Source organism: Vicia villosa, linkage group LG4 (genome assembly GCF_029867415.1).
Source record: "Vicia villosa cultivar HV-30 ecotype Madison, WI linkage group LG4, Vvil1.0, whole genome shotgun sequence".
NCBI classification, from domain to species: Eukaryota; Viridiplantae; Streptophyta; class Magnoliopsida; order Fabales; family Fabaceae; genus Vicia; species Vicia villosa.
In genome coordinates, this window is record NC_081183.1 from 35,690,617 (window position 1) to 35,718,552 (window position 27,936).

The 27,936-nt window shown below is 37.5% G+C and overlaps 1 pseudogene; it reads left to right on the forward strand.

Moving 5' to 3' along the window:
* Positions 1-7,433: 7,433 nt before the first annotated feature.
* Positions 7,434-10,599, forward strand: LOC131599054 (uncharacterized; annotated as a pseudogene).
* Positions 10,600-27,936: the final 17,337 nt, after the last annotated feature.

Here is a 27,936-nt window from a genome sequence, read left to right on the forward strand (position 1 = left end):
CCTAAAGGAGTATTTCAATGGTTGCCTAAGTGCAACAACTTCTGTACTCACCACCTAGGACCCAATGAAGATTGGGGACCTTCCATTCTAAATTTATTTTGCAGGAAAAGTGTCTTGACATCGCCGAAAGGTGGTGGTTCCTTGATAGCTGATGCTCAAGACACATAAAGGGAGACATATCATTTTTGGTATGTCATCTATGAAGAACTATACTGGGCAAAGGAAATGTAGGTGACCTGGCCACCACTAATGTATATGATACATCACAAATGCAAGTTAACCCGAAAAACACAAAGGACGCATTACTTGATGTGCAATTGGCAAATTGCATTGCAAGGAAATTTAAACCTATTCTAAGCAGAATAATGTTTGGGACCCTGTCCCGCATCCGGGAGAACATCAAGTAATCGATACTAGAAGAGTTTTTCGCAAAATCAAGCAATCAAGTCATGAAACATTCTATCCAGACAATTCATCATCAAATCTAGGAGTATGGCACACTGACAAGAGGATTCCACACAATGATGACAAAACACCTACACATTGAGAAAGCGGTAACATGTTTATTGTTCACTTCCAAAAATTTTATTGATACTATAATATGCTATCAATTAACATGCTTATAGTGACTTCATGTATGTTTATCCATATATCTCAATTACATATATGTGTCTATCATCTCCATTCATAACATATCATGTTTTGGGCATACAAGCAAGTAACTAAGCATAAATGCATCATATAGTAACATCCCTAAGGCATTTCAAACATTTGAAGCAACTTAGGTTGACCTACCTTGCATCTGAGTCGACCTACACAAGTCATTTTTCAACATACCAGCCAAAATGCCCAGTTACGTCGACCTACCCTCCTTTTAGGTGGACCTAATCTGCAATTTTTTAAAGGCTTCTCTGTTAGGTCGACCCAGCCCTAAATTAGGTCGACCTACTGCTTCAAAAATTCCCAAAATTAGGTCTGTTGGTCGACCCGACCCATCCCTATTCATTCATAATCTTTCCTCTTTTCATTCCCACTCATTCTCATATCATTGTGTACGGCCAACCCTAATTCCTCAAGTTCAAAGAGTGTCAAAGACCATCTCTCTCACTCTACTACTCAACAACCATGCCTCCAAAATCAAGAAAGGGAAAGGAAATTGCCTCTGGTTCATCATCTCAACCGGTAAGTGCTCTTGTTCATCCTGATTGTAGGGAAAATTTTGAGAAATGGCAGATGAAAAGAAAAATTGTTAAGCAATATACCTATGATCCAAATCTTGTCAAAAACATGCATATCCCCGATGTCGCTGCTTTGATTGAACATCAAAATATTCATCCCTTAGTGCAATGTGATACTCCGTACTGTGAAAATACCGTCAGGGCTTTCTATGCAGGATTTACAAAAGGGGATGGTTGTAATTTCCGATTCAAAATGGGCTCTAGGTCGCATGTTGTTGACAAACGGGCTTGGATTAGTATCTTTGGTCTCAAAATTGTAGGTGATGAATTCTGTATGGAAGACGGGGATGTACCGGGAAACTATGACCATGTGGCCTACATGAAGTCTATCCTCAAAGACCCTTCCGTCTTTGACAAACCTAATGAAACAATAACAGCCGGTCACCTGAAGCAAGATCCTAGGCTCCTAAATTGGGTCATCTCAAGAATCATTCGACCAAGAGCAGGAGGGTACTCAAGAATTGAAAGGAATGAAGTTGTGCTCATGTATCTGCTGCAAAACAAAACGCGTATACATTGGCCTTACTTCCTTGCTGCTAAGTTTCATGAGGTCCAACAGAAAACTACAACCCTGTGTTATGGATCAATCATTCAAACAATTGTCAATCACTTCGGCATGCGGCTTGATCACTTACACTACATCAGCATACACCAATCTCAAGAATTCTCACAAACCACCTTGACTCTTATGGGATACCATTGGAATCCAGTTAGGAAAACCTACTATCTCATTCAAAAGGGAACCGGGAAGGTTATTTACAATTATGATGATCCCAGGGAGTTTGGAAACAATGCAGGAAATGAAGAAGAAGGACTTGATCAAGACAATGCAAATGATGATGATCACCACATGGAAGATGTTGCACAAGATACGGATGCAAATTGGAGATATGTTCCTCCACAACAAGAGGATATCCCTTAGGGATACACGGCTCCGCCTCCGCCGGATCAAACCAACATCATTTCCATGTTAGAGAATATGCAACTCCTACAAAAACAACACTTCGACACACAACAGCTCCAATTCCAACAAATGCAACAGCTCCAACAAGATCGCTATGACGAACAACAACGACAATATCAATCGTTGTACAACTTAGTTCAAGACCACAAAAGCGATTTTGAGACTTTTGCCTCCAACTCGACTCTAAGACAGAATCAGTTTGAGGAAACGGCATTGCATCGTCATGCCAACATAAGCCAAAGCTTCAACACTCTCAATCTATCTGTGCTTGATTTGTTGGAACAAGTTGAAGAGGATCGTCCTCATACATTTCAAAGAGGAAGAGGAAGAAGGGGCAGGCGTTAGGATGCATTCTCCATCATATCATCATATTATTGCATTTCATTTCATTATCCTTATGTTATGTTCTTACATATTGCCGTACTGTGCTTTTTCTTTTCTTGGATTATCATATATGGTAAAGTGTACCTTTAAACATGTTTGGTTCTCATGGTTTCACTATCTACATTTTATCTATTATTATGAATGCTGGTATTTTTATCTATGTTTCTCTCGTTATTCTTCTGTTTTTTTCTTGTATCTCTTTTGATGTTGTCAAAGGGGGAGATAGATGCTGAGTGTACGGGGGAGCTCAGCTGAGTGAATAGATGCTGAGTGTACGGGGGAGCTTTTACCACTTATTGCCAAAGCTTCTACTATCGGTTTGCCATCATCAAAAAGGGGGAGTATGTGAATACAAGATCACACTCACAAAGATGTTTTTGATTCATGGCAAACTCAACAAGCATACAAGCAACAAGGCACAAGCAGAAGAACTCAAAGAAAAGCAAGCATTGATCACTTATGACAGAGCAGGTCGACCTACTATGCATATAGGTCGACTCAACACAAGCAAAACAAGAAGAATGCAGAAAAGCAGCAGTTAGGTCGACCTACTGTCAACCCAGGTGGACCTAAAATGGAGAAAATTCCATACACTTCTGCTAGGTCGACCCACACATCAACTAGGTCGACCTAAATTGAAGAAATGTCCCAAAACGCACTTGAAGAGAATTCTGGTCGACCTACTTCCCTAACAGGTCGACCTAACTGGGAGCAAATATCATTCAAAACTAATGCACCTTTGCTAGGTCGACCTAAGCACCATAAGAGGTCGACCTAATTGATCAAAAATGCCAAAATTTCTGTTCTTCTCTGCTCCAACTGATAAGCTCTCATATATATTGTTCATGGTTCAATTATTGAAGCAACACCAACGACTGAAAGATACACAAAGGCTTCTCATCTTCGTTCTTCGTCATCTCCAACACAATTACACATAATCATTCTTGCGTTAAGGGTTAGTGATCGAGTTCGATAACGTCCATGGAACAGAATTGAAGATTCCTAGTGGGTGAAGATTTGTGGGGTTTTTGGTGAATAAAATCCGAGGGTTTTGTCCTCCAAGATAGGTGTTTCTTGGGGGTTTTTATCAAGAGGTTTCATCGAGGATCCATCTGAGTGTGAAGATTGAAGAACAAGGGTTCAAGGAAATTCAAGACACTGCAGAAAAGGGATCAAGTGAAGATCTTGGATCACATTGATCTGACTCAAGATTAAGGGGGAAGAAGATTCAAAGGATCGACAAATTCAGTTTATTGTTTATCGCTTTGTTTTCTTCTTTGTATAAACTGCTTTCAACATTAATGGAAGATTTCCCAATTTCAATTTGGAATTGGGGGCAGACGTAGTCGTAGCGAGGACGATCGACGAACTGCCTGAACAAATATCGCGTTCTTGTCGCTTTTATCTTTTCATTTACGTTCTGTTCATATTTGGTCATAATTGCAAAATTGATTAACGATTCAAGTGTTAAAATTGTGAATTAAGGTTCTGCATAAACATCACAATTCACCACATCTTGAATCATCATCAATTTGAACATTATCACCAAGTGTTTGTCTTTTTGCTTATTCCATTATTACTGCATTGCAAACCAAAGTTTGTCAACTTAGAAGTAAATTGATTTTCAGCTGTGAAACGTATTGATTCGATAACATATCACTTCATCGTTAATCTCAATTATCTTGTGGTTTTGTCACATATACGACCCTTGCAATAACGGTCCAGAATAGACGCAAGTCGATTCAGAACCGCTTTCGCTTTAGTTTGAAATAATTCCGAAAAACTCTGTGAGATCTATTCACCCCCCCTCTAGATCCTCAGGCCAGCGTCTAACAATACGACTCGAGCCATTGTCTCTATCTATAGTTTTTAAATTAACTGAAGACTACCTTAACCCTGGTTAAACGTGACGGTTTTTTTTTGTATAGAAAAGAAACTCCTACTTCAAGGCTCAAAGGGGTTGACAAGGATGTATCTCCCTTATATCTCTGGTGTTTGGGGATTTGAAATAATGCCTTAAATCTTCAGCAGGGTTTTTATTCAAAAGCAATACTGTGAAACTTTTTTGATATCGTATTTTCATCATCCTCCCTCCAATCTTTGGCTAAGAAAGAGATTAGTGAAGTTGGTGTCGTAATGCAAGAAAGAAATTTTATGAGTGAATACGAATGGATTACTTTGAAACAAACATATTTATTACATTATCATTTTCATTCAAAAAATAAACAAGTTTTACATGCAAATAGTTACTTGACAAGAAGAAATATTACAAATGAACAAGCAGTAATGAACTGAAGATTGCCATTGTTGAGAAGGTTTGACTTCGTCTGGACTTATTTCTTCTTGAGATGCTTTTTGTAATTTGGGCACTCATTTGGGTAAGGATGTTAGAACATAGTTTGGTTCTACATCTTTGAAAGAGCTTTGATGATAACAAACACATAATTTTCAATAAGAATAAATATGCACTCTAATCGTATAGTTTAACTTGCAGAAGTTTTGAAGCATGTTAAAGTGATTTCTCAGAAGTAGAAGGCTGCATTGAGAGAACTTTACAAGAATAAAGACAATGATTTCTCAAAAGCAGGAGGCTGCATTGAAAGAAGTTTACAAGAATAAGAAGTTCTAGACATTGAGGGAAGTATACAAGAAGAAGAAGTTTTAGAGATCAAAGTAAGTTTACAAGAACAAGAAGTTCCGAAGACAAATGAGAAATTCGTAAACTGTGATACTTAAAACGCTTCAAGCACCAACAAAACAAGCTGCAAAGAATACTCTGATGATCAGAAAATCTATAACATTACAATCGTCAATGCAAGATCAATTCGTAACGGCTGAAAATTAATTACAGCGGACAAAATCTTCATTTTTGGAAATAGCGTTAATCAACATTTCATTAACATTCCAAAACAAGAAAACATGTCTTGCAATGGATCAAAAGCTAACCCTGTATAAAGAGGACATCGTTGAAGAAAAAGAGATCTAACGCACACACAAATTCAAAGAGCTCTAAATTTTTTTATCATTCTATATTATTCATATTTGTATATTGTGCTTAAAATTGTGCACACATCACAGCTGTGATATAGCTTATTAGAAGCAATTCCTTAAACACACAAAAGTTGTAATCATATAATAGTTACCTTAAGAAAACTGATTATGGTTGCTCTTGAGAAGACTTAAACAATTGTTTAAGTGATTTTGTGATCATCGTTTTGATTAGTGGATTAAGACATTATATGAGAGAGGAGAAATCACCTTAACAAGGTGGACTGGAGTAGTTTGAGTTCAAATGAACCAGGATAACCAAACGTGTCATAAGTTTTTAATTTGTTTAAAAACCTAATCCAACCCCCCTTATTGTGTTTTTCGTTTCTTCAATTGGCAATAGAGCGTCTGGTTCTGGGTGCATACACTTAACTGTGTCAGAAAAAGATCCTAAAATAAAAAAACTATGGCGGAACCAGTTAAAAACAATAACAATGATAACTATGATGATATAGATAAAATCAATGGCAGACCACCAACGTTCGATGGATAGAACTTTCATTACTGGAAAGACTGAATTGAGAGTTTCTTTCTAGCTCATGACGTTGATCTCTGGGATATGGTAACGGATGGTTACAAACATCCGGTAAACAAAAGTGGTCAAAAGATTGAAAGAAAAAATATGACTGATCAACAGAAGAAAGAGTTCAAAAACCATCATAAGGCCAGAACCATACTTCTAAGTGCTATTTCATACTTAGAGTATGAGAAGATCACAAACAATGATTCTGCCAAAAATATTTTTGATTCTCTAAGAATGACGCATGAAGGCAACACTCAAGTCAAAGAGACCAAAGCCCTTGCACTCATTCAGAAGTACGAATCTTTCAAAATGGAAGAAGCTGAAACAGTTGAGACGATGTTCTCAAGGTTTCAAATTCTTGTTGTTGGACAAAGGATACTCAACACCTGATCATGTAAAGAAAATCATCATAAGCTTACCAAAGAAATGGAGACCCATGGTCACAGCTTTGAAGCTTGCCAAGAATTTGAACGCAATATCCCTTGAAGAACTTATCAATTCCTTGAGAAGTCACGAGATAGAACTCGAAGAAGATGAACCCCAAAAAAAGGTAAGTCTTTTGCTCTTAAATCTAAAAATAAGTTCAAAACTAACGCTTTTCAGGCAAAAGAAGAAAGTTCTGGAGGCTCCTCATCAGAAGAAGATGAACTATCTCTTCTCTCCAAAAGGTCCAACAACTCTGGAAGTACAGACAAAAGATGTTCAAAAACCCCAGAAGATCATACGATCACTCTGGATCATCTTTTAGATACAGAAAGTCTAGAAGCAAGGAAATTGTATGTTAGACCAAGTGCAATGGGGAGTTGAATTGAAGTCAACATGGGAAAATGATGTGTAATGGTGTGTGTAAAGTGGTGTTGAGTGTGTGTTGGAGGAGAGAGATGTTGAATAAACTCAACACCAATTAATCTGTCCCAGAGGCTGACGTGGCAGCGCCTCACTGGTCCAAAGCTGGCACGTGTGAGCCACTCTCTGGCAGTTAGAGTGGGCTTTATCCCACGCGGAGAGAGAAAGAGAAAAGAGATAATTAATGCCACTTGGCTGTTTCTGATTGGCTGGCCAGATTTTTATCCATTTAATACTTTGAACTCAATTATTTCGTTGCAAATTAATTTTTTTTTATATCAAAATTCATGATTTTTTTTTCTCTATAAATAGAGACTTGGTTCATTTGATTTGGACACAGAAAAAAAAACCAAGTTTTTCACTATCTTTCTCTATTATTATCTTTCTATTAGTGTTTTTTTTTTAAGTTAAGTGTCTTTTTTTTAGTGAAATGGATCCCAATAATCATTTTAACACTCAAAATTCTGCTAATTTTCCATTTAACCAAAATCCCAACAATTTTCAAAATCCCAACAATTATCAAAATCCCAACTATTATCAAAATCCAAATCAATTTTCCAACCAACATCCTCAAAACATACCTAATTTTGGTTTTCCACCAAATTTCAACCAGTCATCCTCTGTTCCAAACTTTCAACCATATTATGGATCTATGCCGAGAAATCCATCTCAAACACCCCCGTTTAATGGTTATGTGACAATGGCGAATGCAAATTTTCCAAGTGGTGGTGTACCTGAATTTCCCGAGTTTTCAACACAACTAACTATTGGTGGCATGATAGTTTCTAATGAAGTCGCTCCAAATTCAGAGGATTCAACTCCTAAGAGCAGGAAAACTCAGCAACCAGCATGGAACACTGAACAAAATTTGGTGCTAATTAGTGGGTGGATTAAATTTAGAACAAGCAGTGTTGTCGGGAGAAACCAGAAAGGTGAAACATATTGGGGTAAAATTGCTGAGTATTGTAATGAGCATTGCTCATTCGATCCTCCGCGTGATGGACCTGCATGCCGAAACCGTTTTAATTATATGAACAAAGTGTTGGGTAAATGGATTGGCGCTTATGATGGCGCTAAGCGTATGCAAGGAAGTGGTTGGTCGGAGAATGATGTTTTGGCAAAAGCGCAGGAATTATATGCATGTGGGAAGAGTGTTAGATTCACTTTAATGGAAGAATGGCACGCTCTCCGTGATCAACCACGTTATGTTAGTCAAGTAGGAGGAAATATTGGCTCAGGAAGTAGTGGATCTAAGAGATCTCGCGAGAGTGATGCATGTGGCTCAAACACTGTAGAATCCAGTGCTCGTCCTATAGGAAGGGAGGCAGCTAAAAAAAAGGGTAAAAAGAAAAGCAAGGAATATGCCTCGGAGGTGGTGGACAAAGAATGGGCTGAATACAAAGAATTCAATACGAAAGAGCTTGAACGATTGGACAACATAGCCTTGATGCAACAGCAGGCTAACAATATAGCCTTGGAAAAGACTAAAACCAAGAAAATGAAGATGTATCTAAAGCTAACTTCCGAAGAGCATCTAGATGACCGGAAGAACCAGCTGTTGAAAAAGTTTGAGGCAGAACTGTTTGATAATTAATTTCAATGAAGTATTTGTCAGTGTAGTGTTTGCTTTAATTATTGTTGTTTCAATATGTCAGTGTAGTGTTTGCTTTAATTATTGTTGTTTCAATATGTCAGTGTAGTGTTTGCTTTAATTATTGTCGAATCTATATGTCAGTGTAGTGTTTGCTTTAATTATTGTTGTTTCAATATGCCAGTGTAGTGTTTGCTTTAATTATTGTCGAATCTATTCGAATATATTCCTTATCTGATAATTAACTCTATACAATAAATTATTTCGAATCCGTCAGTGGTCCACCACCCAATTCGAATATATTCCTTATCTGATAATTAACTCTATACAATAAATTATTTCGAATCCGTCAGTGGTCCACCACCTATTTCGAATCTATTCCTTATCTGATAATTAACTCTATACAATAAATTATTTCGAATCCGTCAGTGGTCCACCACCCAATTCGAATCTATTCCTTATCTGATAATTAACTCTATACAATAAATTATTTCGAATCTGTCAGTGGTCCACCACCCACATCCATTTATATATAGGGACTCATACATCCATTTATGTACCAATATCCCAAATCCCATCCAATCTACCTCCAATATCACAAAAAATGGATCCATCACAATATCATTTTGATATCGCAGCCTACAATCAAAATCGTGAAATTGAAGAAAATTATATAGTCAATCGATTTAGAGAGCGTAGAAACAAAATATCGGAAGATAATGCACCTCGTAGTAGAAAATATCTCAATAGAGATCATGCAGCGGCAAACCAAAGACTAATTGACGACTACTTTGCCAATGAGCCTACATATGACGATGCAATGTTTCGTCGTCGGTACCAGATGAAAAAAAATGTTTTCCTTCGAATCGTTGGGGACCTTTCAAGTAGTGATAACTACTTCACCCAGCGAGTTGATGCAGCCAATAAAGAAGGTATATCACCCTTAGCAAAATGTACCACAGCAATGCGAATGTTAGCATATGGTGTTACAGCAGATGCGGTCGATGAGTACATCAAAATAGGAGGTACTACAACATTGGAGTGCTTACGTAGATTCTGTAAAGGAATCATACGCTTGTACGAGCAAGTGTATCTGAGAGCACCAATCCAAGATGACTTGCAAAGAATACTGCATGTTAGTGAAATGCGGGGGTTCCCAGGGATGATTGGGAGTATTGACTGCATGCACTGGGAGTGGAAAAATTGTCCTAAAGCATGGGAAGGACAATTTACTAGAGGGGATAAGGGAACCACCACAGTTATTCTTGAAGCAGTTGCATCTCATGACCTATGGATCTGGCATGCCTTTTTTGGATGTCCGGGAACGTTGAACGATATAAACGTTCTAGACCGGTCACCAGTGTTTGATGACGTGGAACAGGGAAAGGCTCCAAGTGTGAATTTCTTTGTGAATCAACGTCCATATAATATGGCATACTATCTAGCTAATGGTATCTACCCTTCTTATCCAACTTTCGTCAAATCGATTAGACTTCCTCAAAGTGAACCCGATAAATTATTTGCAAAATTTTAGGAGGGATGTCGGAAGGACATCGAACGTGCATATGGAGTGCTCCAAGCTCGATTTAAAATCATCCGTGAACCAGCTCGCTTGTGGGACATAGCTGATTTGGGTATCATCATGAGGTCATGCATCATATTACATAATATGATTGTTGAGGATGAACGAGATTCATATTCTCAACGTTGGACCGATTTTGAGCAATCTGGGGAAAGTGGATCTAGTGCACCACAACCATACTCGACCGAGGTGTTACCCGCTTTTGCAAATCATGTGCGTGCTAGATCAGAGTTCCGTGATCCAAATGTTCATCAAGAATTGCAAGCCGATCTAGTGAAGCACATATGGACAAAGTTTGGAATGTTCCGTGATTGAATTATTTGTGTGTTGTATTGCATTTTAAATTATTTGTATCGTACTAATTACGTTACTTGTGTGTTGTATTGCATTTTAAATTATTTGTAACGTACTAATTACGTTAATTGTGTGTTGTATTTTAAATTAATTTAAGATGATTTGTATCGTATCCAATTATTTAAATAAATTTTGTTTTTATTACAAAAAATTAAAAAATAAATTATTAAGTATTTATTATTTTAATTTAATTTTAATCGATAATTGTAATTTTATGTAATCATAAAAATAAAAATAAAATTTAAATAAGAATATGAAAATAAAAAGTGGTGGGGTAGGGTGTTGAGTGAAAAACCATTGGAGAGGGTAAAAGTTGAATGGGTGTTGAGTTATTAGGTGGAAGAAAGAGAAAATGATGTGGAGTGTTGGGAGTTGAAAAAGTGGGTGTTGAGTTTTTCAACCATTGTAAATGGTCTTACGAATACAAGGAACATGGTCACTACAAAAGTAACTGTCCCAAACAATAGAGGGAAAAGCCAAAGAAGAGTTTTAACAAAGAAAAGAAGAAAAGTCTTATGGCTACATGGGACGATTCAGAATCTTCTAGAGGAGAATCAGAATCAGAAGATGAACGTGCCAACATTGCCTTGATGGCTAGTATATCAAGCGATGCTAGCTCATACAAATCAGAATCAGACTCAGAAGAAGAGATATTCTCTAACTTTTCTAGATCTCAATTAGAAGATAGCTTATCAGAAATTCTTGAAAAATATCAGAAACTTCAAATCAAATACAAGAACCTGAAACATGGTCTAGTATCTGATTCTGAAGAATCTAGAAAACTAAAAGTAGACAAATCTAAGTTAAAAGAAAATCTTTTTAAACTCGATTATTAAAAACTAGTTATAACAAACTTAGAAATATTCTAACTCAGAAGTTTCAACTAGTTCTGATAGTATCATAAAACAAAATGATCAAAGTTTTCAAAAATATCTAGCTAAAAGCATAGATCGAAGTAAGATGGCTTCAATGATATATGGAGTTAGTAGAAACAGTGGAAGTTATGTTTAGAATACTTTCAGGTGCTTAATTCACAAAAAGTTAATAAAATAAAGATGTGGCCCTCACCCACATGTATAGGGCACCCATCCTGGGAAGTGTGGCCCCCACCACAAGCTATGGGGCACCCACCCCATGTATCATGGCCCCTGCCCCTTAATGCACTCACAGGGGCGCCCATCCCAGCCTTATGGGGGCCCCGCCATAAGCTCGAACTTCATCTTCTTCCTACGTTTTCCAGCAACTCTACGCCTATCAACTTTCTGTAATTTTTTTTTGCCGATCGATTCACAAAACCAACACAACAATGATGTAACAACACAAATCATCATAGAAACAACAACTTCAAGTTTTCACCACCAATCAACAGACAACTAGAAAATCAACAGAACCAACAATTTCTCATTGAATCAAAACAATACAAAATCAACAAGCAATCCATGGCATAAAATCATATAACCTAACCCCACATACGATTTATCATAATCCCGCTTATAGAGATCGAACCCCACCCTTACCTTGGATCGAAGAGCATTCTAACGATTTCCGGTTCGGTATAGCTAATTGCCTCTGATTGCACTCTACGTATTCTCCTCTTCCAATCCTCTTTGCTCTTCACTAGTACTGCCCCCTTTTCCAAAAAACCCTTATTCTTTCTCTTTCTCTTCTGATAACAACAACCAAAAACCCTTATATATCTCCTTATTTTCTTATACTAAACCAAATGATAGTATTTTCTCATAAACTCCTTAATGGGCCTATTATTTGCACACCTCTAATTTAATAACACCAACCAATAAAATTCATTAACTAATAATAGTACTATAATTCTCTCAATAATAATAACACCATTAAACCACCTTTTTAAATCCAATAATGCTTCTTAGTAATAATACTGATAATTCCCAACTTATACAAATTCCAATAAATAAATTCTTAAATAATTTAATTAACTAATTAATTAAATTACGGGCGTTACAGTGTCCACAATTGTATATTTTTTGAATAGGTGTCCAACAAAGAATCATGAGAAGATAACTACAGAGGATTGGGAAACTTCAATGCCTAAGAAGTATTTGAGATGCTAGATACCCTCTGTATCGTCTCTTGTGATAACAATGTTATCAACATATACCACAATAAATATGTGTCGACCGATAGAGGAATGAAGGAAGAAAATAAACGGGTCATCTTCACATCTAGTCAAACCAAAATGTAGCAAGGCAGAGATGAAGCAACCGAACCAAGCATGTGGTGTTGTTCCTTCCGATTGGCTACATTAGATAAAACAACACGGGTAGTACAAAATGTATTTTGGTGAAGATACAACAGGTGGGACATCAGTCTGTAAGCCAGGTTTCGTGAGTAAATCTGAGCGTGCTTTTGTTTGATTCCAAGAAGTTTGTTAATTCAAACTAGTTTAGAAAAAGACTTTATTAAATAATAATCCATAAAGTGTGAAGAAGATTGAATTAGATATGATTTAATTGAAATATTTAGAATTGGTTTAAATAAGAAGATTTAATTTTATTGGATTTGCATTGAAGAAAATATTTATTTGAAGATGCATTGAAGGAAAATTTGTTTTAGATTTAGTTTATTCAAGATTGTGCTGAAATTGGACATGAAAAGATGTTGATTGAAGATTCATTTGATGAAGAGATTTAATTTGGAACACTTAATGAGAAAATCTCTAATCTCTATTAAAGATGATATAAAGTGTGATTTATTTTTTGCAAGAGATTCATTCTGAATCCTTTACCTAAGAAGTTGAAATTATGTTTTATATCAAGTAAATATTTTATTTGATTTGTTCAAGATTCAGAATTTTGTTACGTGAACAGATATCATATCAAATGTTTCAACGACCTGTGAGACATCTGTCTCTTACTGTTTTCTAGGAGCTTAAGATAAATTGAAGTACATTTCTTCCTATTGAGATTTGTTTCCTTTTCAGTTATATTAGAGATATAAGAGTGCTAGCTTGAGTTTGTATTAGGAAAAAAATCTTATTTTTAGCAAGGCTGCATTTAGAATGCTTAATTTGTATCAATCACGGATCTCAATCTTCCTAATAAAGATTTGATTGATCATGTGTATTTGGGAGGATGTGATATGAATCAAATACAACAAAAATAATCAAGAGATTCAGATTTATTCAAAATGATCAATCATGATTATAAATCATCATTATCGAAGATTAATCTCATGTACTTTTTAGAAGTCCAACTAAATTTGTGATTGGAGCTGGACTTTTGTGGTTGTATAAGAAGTTCATCTCCTTTGTGAAGACTCATACCTCAAGAGAAAAATATCTACTCATTAGGAGAATTTTGTTTTAGTTGAGTCTTGTTTTTGTAGGTTGTAATACTTTGTTCTTAGATATTAATTCTATAAGCTTGAGAACAAAGTATTTGTGAGTGTTTCATTGTTCCATATTTTCAATCATATTACACTTGGGAGAATGCTTGAGAAAGTGAGAGGGGAATAGTTCTATAAGGAGTCTTGTATAAAAATTAACGGGTAGTATTAGGAAGAGAGACATTGAACAAGGTTTGTTCATCTAATACTATATGTACTTTTACCATTGAGAATGAATTTCCTTTCTTGGGTTGGAAGCCCCTTAGGCGTATGTGATGTTGCACCGAACTGGGTTAATAATTCTTTGTGTTCCTTATTGTCATATGATTTATTTTCTATTATATGTTAAATCTGGTATAAGATGTTGAACACATTATCTTAGACATCATGTCCAACATCTGTCCAGCGAAGATTAAAAATTCACGTTGGGACTGTTTCAACCCATAAAGAGAATGATAAAGCCGACAAACAAGTCTACAATTACCAGGAACAATAAAACCTGGAGGTTGATCCGTATAAACTTCCTCCTCTAATTCTCCATGTAAAAGGCATTTTTAATGTCCAACTAATGAAGCGACCAATGATGAATGACAGCCATTGTAAGAAAGAGGAAGACTGAACTGAGCATAGCCACTTGAAAAAAAGTGTCACCATAATCAAGACCAAATATTGTGTGTACCCATTGGCTTCCAAACAGGAGTCATACTGATCGATTAGACCATCTTGTCAAACTTTCACTGTATAAACCGATCGACATCCCACTGTAGTTTTTTCTAGAGGCAAAGTAAGAATGTCTCAAGTGTTATTTGAATGCAATGCAGCCATTTGAATTTCTTCCACCATCGCCTGACACCAACTGAAATCAGGAAAAGCTTTATATGTAGACTTACAAATAGACACATAATCTAGAGCAGAAAAAATGAGATATTTTTTTTTTAAATAAGCAATGGCATTAAAAGAGCAAAAGGGATGCTCTACCCAATACAAAACAGAAAATTACTTCTCCACACAAAGAAGAGGAGAAGTATTCCAAGAATAGAAATTACAACAAGCAGCTATTTTAAAGTAAGATCTAATCCAACACCAAGACAAAGCGACAATATCCGAATAGACTTCGGTGAAACTAATGTTGTCTTCCTTGAAGATTATGGCGTTACGTCTCAACCATATACACCAAATTGAAGCCAACCAGATAACCGCCATCATAGATCTCTTAGCCAAACAATTCACCTTATTCAAAATAAAAGGAAAACCTTCTAAATCCTTCAACGACAACTCCGGCCCGTAATTAATCCACACAAGAACCTTCTTCCAAATACCACCTACAATCTCACAATCTCCTAAAAGATGATGTAAAGACTCCTCCTTCATTTTGCAAAAGACACATAATAAATCATTAGAATCCAAAATTCCCCGTTTACACAATTGATCCTTCGTTGCTATCCGATTGTGAATGACTCGCCAACCAAAAAATTGCAATTTTGCTGGGACTTTAAAACTCCAAATATTTGCTGCTGCCTTGGCTACAGACGAGTGTAAAGCAGGCCCAGAAAGTTTGCAGAAAAACCTATCATAAACGGATTTAACCGTGAACACACCTTCAGCATTCAATTTCCACGAGAAGCTGTCCCTCACCGAAGCTGCCGGCTGGACCTGGTTCAGAAACTCACGCATTTCTTGCAACAGCAGAACCGTGGCAGCATCATTGCTGGGCGCTATTCTCTGTAAATTCCAGCTCCAAGAATTCGCGTCGTTGCTGCCAGCTTCTTGCACGGACATGGCATCATTGACAGCACACACGTATAACTCCGGATAGGCTTCAATTAGGGACTGATCAGCTAACCAACAGCCATGCCAAAACGGAATATCCGCCCCATCGCCAACTTGACACTTAATAGCACCTGAAAAATTATCTTTGAACAACAAAATATAATTATCCGAAGTAAGTAAATCCCTCCACCATATAGAGTCATTCTTTTCTATCCTCGAAACATCACCTACTAAAACTTTTTTCTTCACCTCCCCGTATCTAGATCTTAATAAACCGTACCACACCGCCTTCTCCTCTACAAGGATCCTCCACTTCCACTTGCTAAGTAAAGCGACATTCAAAATCTCCACATTTTTCACTCCTAAACCACCTTCTTCTTTACTTTTGCAAATAGTTTCCCACGACACCCAATGAATCGATCTCTTCCCTTCATTAGCATTCCAAAGAAAGGCACTTTGAATGGCTCTAATCTCCTTTAGGACTTTTTTAGGAGCTTTGTAAAACGACAAAGTATATAACGGAATAGCATTCAACACCGAATTGATCAAACAAACCCTTCCTGCCATATTGAGCGTTATGCCTTTCCACACCGCAAGCTTCTTCTTTAATTGAGTTAATAAATCTCTCCACATTGAAAACTTCCTAGGATTATCCCCCACCTTAACTCCGAGAAATTTAAAAGCAAGGGAATCAATCCTACACCCTAGAAACACGGATGCCGCACTAAGAAACGAGTCCCCCACATTGACACCATATATGTTACTCTTATTAAAATTGACCCTCAATCCCGCCATAACCTCAAAACCCCTCAAAATTGCTTTAATGCTCCTAATGTTCTCAAAAGTAGCCTCGGCCAAAATGATAGTATTGTCCGCGAATTGAAGCATATCCACACAATCCGTTTCATTGAACTTAAAACCTCTAAAATCTCCTATGACCGAAGCTTTCTTAATTAAAGCCGTTCACACCTCCGTTGCAAGGACAAACAAGAAAGGAGATAGAGGATCTCCTTGACGAAGCCCTTTTTCTACCTTAAAATCCTTAGTAACGCTACCATTAACCAAAACCGACAAATAGCTATTAAAGACACTACCCTCCATCCACGCCAACCATTTATCTCCAAAACCCATCTTTCGAAGAACCAATCTCAAAAAATTCCAACTCACTCGATCGTAGGCCTTTTCGAAATCAACTTTCATAACGAAACAACTCCTTCTCATCCTCTTGGCTAGATCCAAAACTTCACTCACCATCAACACTCCATCCGCTATGTTTCTCCCCGGAACGAAGGCGGTTTGATTCAACGAAACCAATTTCCTTAAAACACCTTTCAACCTCCTCGCCAAAAGCTTGGAAAGAATCTTGTAAAGACTACTCACAAGGCATATAGGTCTATATTCGGACAAAGCTTGAGGATTCTTAACTTTGGGAATAAGAGCTAAAAAGGACGAGGATACACCTTTAGGAGTCCTAGCCCTATGATAAAAAACTTCCACAAACCTCATCACATCTTCTTTAATCGTTTCCCAAAATTGTTGGAAGAACTCCAAAGAGAAACCGTCTGGCCCCGTACTTTTATTGCCATTACAATCCCAAACCGCCTCCTTTACTTCCTCTATGTTGAACGGTCTTTCCAACCACAAACTATCCAACTCTTCTAACACCGGTAACGACAAACCCTCCGGAGTGGCTCTCTCGAAATTTTCTTCTTTAAAAAAAGTTTCGAAGTGATTCTTGACTTCCCTTTTCACCTCATCCACACCTTCCACCCTACCATTTACACCATCCAAGACCGATAAAGCGCACCTCCGTCTCCTATCTTTGATAGAATTGTGAAAAAATCTAGTATTCCTATCCCCTTCCTTCAACCATAATTGACGAGACTTAAGACGAAGCATACTCTCTTTTAGGTTCAAACAATTCCACACTTCATTAGAGGCATGCTTCCTTTTCTCCACCAAATGCAAGATGTCTCCACCATAGTTATCGACTAGGTCATTATCAATCTCATTTAACATTTCTACTTCCTCGTTTACTTTCAAATCGATCCATCCAAAAACATCCCTACTCCATGACTTTAATTTCTCCTTCAATCTTTTGAGCTTTTCAATCAAAACATAATCGCCTCTTCCCGTCACCTTGAGATTCGCCCATTCATAAGACACAAAGTCTTTAAAGTCTTTGTGTTTGAACCACGTATTGTTGAATCTAAACGGCTTCGGGCCCCAATCTACCGCTCCACACTTTAAAAGAATAGGAGTATGATCCGATAAGTCTCTTTTGCCAATCCTTTGATCCATAACCCTCCATTCATCAATCAAATTCCTAGACAAAAGGAATCGATCTAATCTACTCATCGCTCTACCGTTATCTTTAAACCAAGTAAACTTTCCGCCAACACACGGGACATCCACCACCCCTATTCTAGCAACAAACTCGTTGAAGTCGGCCATACCTCTGTTGTTACGAAGGACTGCCTCCCCTAACCTTTCTTCTTTACATAACACCTGTGGACCTCCGATTTTTAATTCCGGGCCATACCTCTGTTCTGTAGAGATACGTGAACTGACTCTTTTTTTATCGCTTAATGCTTTCGCATTTTTAAAAATTCACAGAGTCGCCACCGACCTTTTATTTTATCCAATTAAGGAAAGGTTTATAAAAGAAACAGAAAAAAGACCTTTAAGAAATTCTGGGTAAGGGGGTAGGTTATACAAAGGGAAGGTGTTAGCACCCTTTGTATCCATGGTTATCCATGGGCTCTTAAGTTTGCTTAGCTCACTTGTTTTTCGATCACTTTTCAATTGCTTTAGAATGCTCATATGTGGTTTCAAATACCTTTGTAAATTGAATTTTGTAATGATCCGTGTGTGGATGTATACAAAATGCTTGTTTATCTTTCGAAAAATGTTTTGAAAAGAACGTTAACTTTGTAATAATTCGTGTTTGGATGTATACAAAGTATTGTCTTTTTTGAAAGTTTTGTTTTGAAAAACAACAGTGTATGATAATTTTGTTTGTTTTGATTTGAGCAAGCAAACTAGGAGGTCTACCTTGAGTTGTAAGGTCTTTATCCTTATTTCCTTTAAAAATCTATCCTTTCACCGGATACAAACAAAAGGTTCGATTTTGTACTCGAAACAGTAGAATTTTGACTTTGATTTTGAAAAGAATGAGAAGGGATTACCTTAAAAGGTGCAAGTGTGATTGTGTTTGGATTCAGATATTTTATCTTTGAAGTTAGTGATCTAACGATTCAATTTTATCTTTGACATACACGCAGTTTATATTTGCTGGAAATTAAAATGCGGAAATGTAAAGTGCGGAAAGTAAATCTACGCTATTACATCGATTGTGCAGGAAATGTAAACTAGCCTATTTACATGAATTTGACATCCTATACATTTATCTAGGAATTTAAATTGCAAGAAAAATAAAAGGGCATGTTTTTGGATTTTTTATGATTGATTTTAATTATAATTAATGCATGATTAATTAAATTAAAATGAAGAAAAAAGATGAAAATAGATTTAAACCTAGAAATTAAGTTTAAAATATGTACAAAATATTTGTTAATTAATTTTAAAACAAAACTAATTTTTTTGGAATTTTTGGAATTGATTTGAAATTGATTTAAGTTAATTAAAACATAATTATGCAAATAATTATACAAATAACTAAAACTTAAAGATAAAATTATTCAAAATATGTACAAAATTAGTTTATAATATATAAACAATATTTAACATGAAGAACAATTTTTTTTATGATTTTTTGATTGGTTAGAATAATTAAAAAGCAAATATATAAATATATACTAATTAATTATGCAAAATATTGAAATTTTGAAGAAAAATAAAATATTTTTATTTCAGAAAATAATATATTATTTTAGAAGTCTAAAAATATTTTTTGTGTATTTTTTGGATTTTTAAAACTATTTTTAATTAATTTAACAAAGAAATTAAAAATAAAAATAGAAGATAAAAGGATACTGATCAGGTGTGGTTAATCTGAGAGTCCATGGTATAGATCACTCATATGGTGCGTTGGATGAGCTGGCTAGTGGATCTTGTGGCTCAGATCATGAGGGAACATGATATGATGGGATAGAGTGAAGCATTGAATTAGTGGGGAGACCAAAGTCAGACTGGGCCCACCAGTGACTGCGTGAGCCAATGGAAGCTGAGGGAGAGAGGTTTGAAAAGTTGACCGTCCAGCAAGGAGATGCCACGCAAGCGGAGAGAGGGTCACTTTTGACCGGCGAACCACGCTTGGACGCGTGGTCGTCTTCAACCTCCATCTCTCTTATTTTTTAAAACAAATAGCGGGGGTTTTAAACCTCCTCTATTTGTACAGTAAAAGCGCCATTTTTGGTAGCTTCATCAACCTGCAAAAATAAGCGTTAGGAATAAAAACAAGTGACCCAGATCCCCTAATTAGGATGCTCTGAGTCCAAATATGGTGTTAGTTTCGTTGTTTGAGAGCTGTAGCTATGGATTCGATGGGGTTGAAGTTTTAGCACGCATGAACACTTGTTAATGGCATGGAACGATTCTCACGTGGGAGCTTACATGTTAAGGCCCAGATCTAGCTTATAGGACCACATGAACTCATTGGAATGATTAGATTACATGGAGGTTGATTAAATATAGGAAAACGAAAATTATTTAAGTATGAACATGAAGAACACTATGCATGTGTTACGACTCTCATGGGACCATATTAAGGGCTCATTCTTACTTTATATGATCTTAGAAGATGATTGGAATGATTGTTTTGTATTGATATTGATTGGAATATTGAATTTGAAAATTACAAAGTGTATGGAAATTTTGAGAAATTTGATGAGTTTTCTTGCTATACTCTTGCTATATTTCGTGGGTGTCTTTGTTGTTGATGTATTCCACTTCTTTTATAGGCCAAGGGCTGCTTGGAAGTGAAGCTAAGAGCATTGATTTCTTTGTTGAAAGTTTGATTTTTAAATATTAAAAATCTTTGAAAACTTGACCAAGTCTTGCTCTCCTTCAATGCACTTGCCTTGCTCTTCAATTCTCTGCAGAAAGATGAAGATTCCTTGGGTGAGTCATGCTTGGAAGTTAAGCTACCATTTATCCATCCATTTTCCTTTTAATTTTAATCTTAAAATAAGATAAAATCATGCCAAAAATGGATAAAAAAGGTGTGGGCTTAGTCTTGGTCGTGGGAGGCCCATAACATCATGGAAATGATGTTTGAATGCTGAAAACTTGGCCCCATTTGGAAAAAATACATTTTTGAGCAATGTTGATTTCATGTATTTTCCCAAAATTTAGCCAACTTCAACAAGGTGTAAATCCCTCAATTTTTGTCATATGAAGGAGATCTTGCACTTTTTGGAAACCTCAAAGAGTCCTCTAACCAATGTCTTTGGTCTCATGTCAAAATGATTTTTGATGCTCCTTGTGTGTCCTTTTGAAAAAAGTGTCTTTTTGTTGACTTTGAAAATGACCTGTAATGTCTTTGATCATATTTTTCAAATGGTGAATCCAATGACCATGGGATCAATGGCATTTGAAAGATAATTGAATTTCCTTCAAAATAAGCTTTGGTTTGAATTTTTTGGATGAAGGATGAGAGAGTTATGATCAGTCAAAGTTGAGTTGACTTTTCAGGCAAAAACCCTAATTTTGAATCTTAGGGTTTTGTTGATTTTTGATCTTTCCTTGATGAATTATGATCATCCAATGATCAAATGATGAATCCTTTGACAAAATATGGACTTTGACAAAAAATTTCATTTTTGACTGTCTGTTGACTTTTTTGGTCAAACGGGTCGTCTGTTGACTGTTTGAGCTGCTGACGGTGCGTCTGAGTGAATTGAAGTTTGAAAATTTGTATGATGGTACTTTGAGACATATGGATGTGTATGGAATCCATTTGAGGTCTCAAAAACTTGTTGCTCCTGTAAAAACAAGAAAAACCCTGATTAGGGACTGTTTGTGTAGGAGACAGTTAAGCGTACCTGATTTTTGTGCAGTGCTGAGTTTCTGCTAATCGCGTGATATTCAGAAGACTTCTAGCACAAAGATCTTGGAATTTTGAATTGTGAAAGATTGATTTGATTGATGGTACAAAACACTGAGAATTGTACTGCCAGCAGTTTGGCTGTCAACTGACTGTTCAGGTAGCAGTTAGAGTGAAAAATCAACAGTCAAAGTTAATTTTCTTTTTTTGTTATTTTTTGTGAAAAATGAAAGTTTATTTACATGACTTGTTAAAAACATAGACATAATAAATAACTAATATACTGTTACCAGTACAGTCTGAGTTTCCTGATTCTGCGCCTGCAAAAAGATTTTAACTCTGTACCAATTGTGTCAGTACTATTTATCTGTAAATAAATAAATAGCATGTGTGAAGTAATAAACAGCATTTGGCGTTTGCGTAAGAATAAATTCAACTGCAAGCCAAATTACTGTATAAGAAAAATTCTAAAAACTAAGTATTTCATATGTCAGGATATTTGTTGAAATAAAAATCCATGATTATATGAGACTCTTAATTTTCAGATTGGAGTTTTCTTGAAAAAAGATGCGGGCAAATTTTGGGGTATAACAGTTGCCCCTATTCAATCTTCTTAAACCTGAAGAGATTGTCTGAAATCTGAAGGTAGAAGATGATTGAATATTTAGATGCCCTGAAAATTTGCACTTACCTTGATCAGAAGAGATGTTGGAAGTTGCATTTGAATGTCGTCTGCGAAATGTTGTTGGCAGATTGGAACATTACCTGAGATGGGCTTTCAGATTCCACCTGGTAAACGGGTTGAGGGTTTGTTCATCAGAATGAATCCATTAATTATATCTTGATGAAGGATTTGAAAGTCTTTGTGTTGACTGTTTCGGAACCGTCCAAGGTTACCGCTTTCAGTCTTGGAAGATAATCGTTACGGAACTTGTCCAAAGTTTTTCCGATTTAGATTTTGAAAGTTGATCATTGTGGAACCGTTTGAGGTATCAGCTTTAGATCTTTGATGGCAGATCGTTTTGGAACCGTCTGAGGTATCGCTTTAGATCTGCAATGATAGATCGTTTTGGAACCGTCTGAGGTATCGCTTTAGATCTGTGATGCTAGATCGTTCTGGAACCGTCTGAGGTATCGCTTTAGATCTGTGATGCTAGATCGTTCTGGAACCGTCTGAGGTATCGCTTTAGATCTGTGATGCTAGATCGTTCTGGAACCGTCTGAGGTATCACTTTAGATCTGTGATGCTAGATCGTTCTAGAACCGTCTGAGGTATCAACTTTAGATCTGTGATGCTAGATCGTTCTGGAACCGTCTGAGGTATCAACTTCAGATCTGTAATGCTAGATCGTTCTGGAACCGTCTGAGGTATCGCTTTAGATCTGCAATGTTAGATCGTTCTAGAACCGTCTGAGGTATCGCCTTAGATCTGCAATGTTAGATCATTCTTGAACCGTCTGAGGTATCGCTTTAGATCTGTAATGCTAGATCGTTTTGGAACCGTCTGAGGTATCGCTTTGATCTGTAATGTTAGATCGTTATGGAACCGTCTGAGGTATCAACTTTAGATCTGTGATGTCTGTTTTTGAGTTGGTAAGTGATCAGAATGAATCTTCGGCTTGATTATATCTGAGAGAACCGTTCATGGAATTCAGGTGAACACTGCATGTGATTGAGAACATCTTTGTTGAAGATATCCGTCTACCTGAAAAATCAAGTTAGTGATATGCAATGTTTATGATGCATGTAAATGTGAGATATTCCCGGAGAAATATGCATGTTATGTTGTGTATGAATATGCGTATGAATATGCGCATGATGCATGATGTATGAATATGATGTATGAATATATGAATGTATGAATGTATGAATGTGATGTCAAGCTTCTATTTGGGAAAATAAATTTCCGCCAGTCATCTGGATATGACTATATTGTGACCGTTGATGATCTTTTGTCTTGTTTGAGTACCCTTGGCTGGGGAAATTCTTTGAGAACCCTGGTATTCTGTTGAAGGATCTTTGAATATCTCTTGAGAATGAAAGGTAGCTGGAAGTTCTAATGCCCTTTCAAATGGGAATGAGGAAGATGCATAATCCTCCGATGCACTATCTGACCAAGTCTGGGCGCGGGGATCACACCTTCTGAAGATAGTAATCTGGAACAACCCTGCTGGGGGATAAGACTTCTTTTGAAAAGAAAATCCTTTTGAGGACTTTGCTGAGAAATGCGTTTCTCTTGGGGATTTTCTTCTGATGGGATGATGTCCAGATAATTAGGACATTTCCTGAATGCTATTCCTGTTTTTCCTGGTAAACATCAATCATATTCAAATGCACATGTTCATTCAAAATTATCATGGGGACGTTTACGTATTCAAAACAGAAAAAGTGAAAATAGTGATTTTTGAGCCTAAGCTGCATTAATTTTTGAAAAAGAGCCATGATAGGCTGGTTAGCACAGGGAGACAACAATCCTAGAAGTAGGAAATTGTCAGAAAGTTTTGGAAAATATTTATAGCTATGTGAAAACGATCCAGTCAAGTTTCAACTCTGCTATTGCCAATCTGTCTTCGAGCATCTCATCCCTCACTTGTTGGAAGAAAGTGATTGGACTGATCGGTGTCTTTGAGGTGTTGAATCTTGATGGTGAGTAGGCAGCTGAACGGAACATAGTTGTATGCTTCATTCCCTAACTTTTTCCTAGGCTGCCCTTTCAGGTTTTCAGCCTACCGGGATAGTATTTGTTTAGTCTCTAATTTTTGCCTGGACCGCCCTTTCGGGTTTTCAATCCACCGAGACGCTCATTTTTGCCTAAGTTGCCCTTTCAGGTTTTCAACTTAGCGAGCTGTTTTTTTTTCTTTTTAAGAGAAGTATTTTTTGACTATGTCAGCATTCACAGGGTGTGGGAAATCCTTGCCATCCATGGTGGTAAGCAACATGGCTCCGCCGGAGAATATTTTCTTGATTATGAATGGTCCCTCGTAGGTGGGAGTCCATTTGCCTCTGGGATCAGCTTGTGGTAAGATGATGCGTTTGACAACCAAGCCACCAGTTTGGTATGCTTGACTTTTGACTTTTTTGTTGAAGGCTTTGATCATACGCTTTTGGTATAGCTGACCATGACAAATAGCTGCGAGCCTTTTCTCATCAATCAAGTTTATCTAGTCCAACCGTGTTTGAATCCAATCGTCTTCGTCTAGATTGGCTTCTTTCATAATCCTTAGGGAAGGATTCTGAATTTCAATTGGAAGAACTGCCTCCATACCATAGACTAAGGAGAATGGAGTTGCCCCTATTGAAGTACGCGCAGATGTGCGATAACCATGAAGAGCAAAAGGCAACATCTCATGCCAGTCTTTGTAGGTTACTGTCATTTTTTGTATGATTTTCTTGATGTTCTTGTTGGCAGCTTCCACCGCGCCGTTCATCTTTGGTCGATATGGAGAAGAATTATGATGTTTGATCTTGAACTGTGTGCAAAGTTCAGTAATCATTCTGTTGTTTAGATTTGTGCCATTGTCCGTGATAATCCGTTCAGGGATGCCGTACCGACAAATGAGATTGTATTTGATGAACCGGGCCACCACATTTTTGGTAACAGAAGCAAATGAAGCTGCTTCTACCCACTTTGTGAAGTAGTCAATAGCGACCAGGATAAAGCGATGTCCGTTGGAGGCAGTAGGTTTGATTTCTCCAATCATATCAATACCCCACATTGCAAAAGGACAAGGAGCCGTCAGGACGCTTAATGGAACTGGAGGTACATGTACTTTGTCAGCGTATATCTGGCATTTGTGACATGTTCGGGAGTGATGATGGCAGTCTGTTTCCATGGTAGACCAGTAATAACCTGCTCTCAGGATCTTTTTAGCCATTGTATGTCCACTGGAATGAGTACCGAAGGTACCATTGTGTATTTCTTCCATGATCTGTTCTGCTTCCTCCTTGTTTACACAACGAAGTAAAGTCGAGTCATGGTTGCGTTTGTATAAGGTTCCATTGCTTAGAAAGAATTTGGCAGCAAATCTCCTTAGAAACTTTCTGTCGTTAATGGATGCCCCTTCAGCGTACTCCTGAGCTTCGAGATATCTTTTTACTTCATGGAACCATGGTTTTTCCTCGGTTCCTTCGGTATTGATCTCATTGCAATAGGATGGTTCATCTTGCCTGTAAATGGTGATCATAGGCGCCTCGTTGTCCCACCTGACTTTGAACATGGATGACATGGTAGCTAAAGCATCAGCTAGTTGATTTTCCTCGCGTGGGATGTGTTCGAAAGTGATTTCTTCGAAGTAAAGAATCAAACTCAGCACATATTCTTTGTAAGGAATTAGATTCGGGTGCTTCGTGTCCCATTCCCCTTTGACTTGGTAGATTACCAAGGCTGAGTCTCCGTAGACTTCCAGGAATTTGATTCTTAGATCGATTGCAGCTTTAAGACCCAGAATACATGCTTCGTATTCGGCTATATTGTTAGTGCAATTGAAGCATAATCTGGCAGTGAACGGTGTGTAACTTCCTGCGGGGGAAATGATCACAGCTCCGATGCCATTGCCAAGTGCATTAGAAGCTCCGTCAAAAACCATAGTCCACCGGGATCCTGGCTCGGGTCCTTCTTCTGGTCCTGGTTGTTTGTAGTCATTGACTAGCATAATGTCTTCGTCTGGGAAGTCAAAGTTCAATGCTTGATAATCATCCACTACTTGATGAGCCAGATGATCAGCTACCACACTTCCTTTGATTGCTTTTTGTGAAGTGTATTGAATGTCATATTCTGTTAAGATCATTTGCCATCTCGCTATTCTTCCAGAGAGAGCAGGTTTTTCGAACACGTATTTGATGGGATCCATCTTGGAGATTAGGAAAGTGGTGTGATTTAGCATGTACTGTCTTAGCCGGCGAGCTGCCCAAGCTAAGGCACAACAAGTTTTTTCGAGTAGTGAGTATCTTGTTTCACAATCGGCAAACTTTTTGCTAAGATAGTAGATTGCGTGCTCCTTTCGGCCGGATTCGTCATGTTGTCCTAGTACACACCCCATTGAGTCTTCTAACACAGTTAGGTACATTATCAGAGGTCTGCCTTCCACAGGTGGCAACAAGATTGGAGGTTTTTGGAGATATTCTTTGATTTTGTCAAAGTCTAACTGGCATTTGTCATTCCACCTTTCCACTTGATCTTTCTTCAACAGTTTGAAGATCGGCACACAAGTAGTAGTCATGTGGGCAATAAATCGGGCGATGTAATTTAGACGTCCCAAGAATCCTCTGACTTGTTTCTCGGTACGAGGTATAGGCATTTCTTGAATGGCTTTAACCTTGGCGGGATCAACCTCAATACCTTTGCTGCTGACGATGAAACCTAAGAGTTTGCCGGATCTTACTCCAAAGGTACACTTATTTGGGTTCAGTCGCAACTTGTATTTCTTGAGTCTGTCAAACAACTTGTGTAAATGACCCAGATGTTCTACCTCGGTGTTGGATTTTGCAATCATGTCATCGACATACACCTCTATTTCTTGATGAATCATATCATGAAATAGCGCTACCATTGCACGTTGATAGGTTGCTCCTGCGTTTTTCAGACCAAAGGGCATTACTTTGTAACAAAAGGTTCCCCAGGGTGTTGTGAAGGTTGTTTTTTCCATGTCTTCGGGTGCCATTTTGATTTGATTGTACCCTGAGAATCCGTCCATAAAGGAGAATACCTTGCATTGTGCGGTATTGTCAACCAGTACATCGATGTGTGGTAAAGGGAAATCATCTTTGGGGCTTGCCCGGTTCAGATCTCTGTAGTCCACGCACATTCTGACTTTCCCGTCTTTTTTAGGTACAGGGACGATGTTAGCTATCCAAGGAGGATAACTTACAACTTTTAGGAATCCGGCATTGAACTGTTTTTCAACCTCGTCTTTGATCTTTTTTGACATATCAGGCCTACTCCTTCGTAGCTTCTGTTTGACTGGAGTGCTACCTTCTTTGATTGGCAGGCGATGAACTACGATGTCCGTGTCAAGGCCTGGGATATCCTCATAGGACCAGGCGAATATCTCGACGTAGTCTCGCAGCATTTGAATCAGTCTTTGCTTGACGCTGTGTTCTAAATCAGCCCCTATTTTGACTTCTTTCATTTCTTCGTTGCTGCCCAAGTTGATGACCTCAATTGGCTCCTCGTGAGGCTGTATGGCCTTGTCTTCTTGTTCTAGCAGCCTTGCAAGTTCTCTTGGCACTTCACAATCTTCCTCACTTTCGTCCTCAGTTTGGTAGATCGG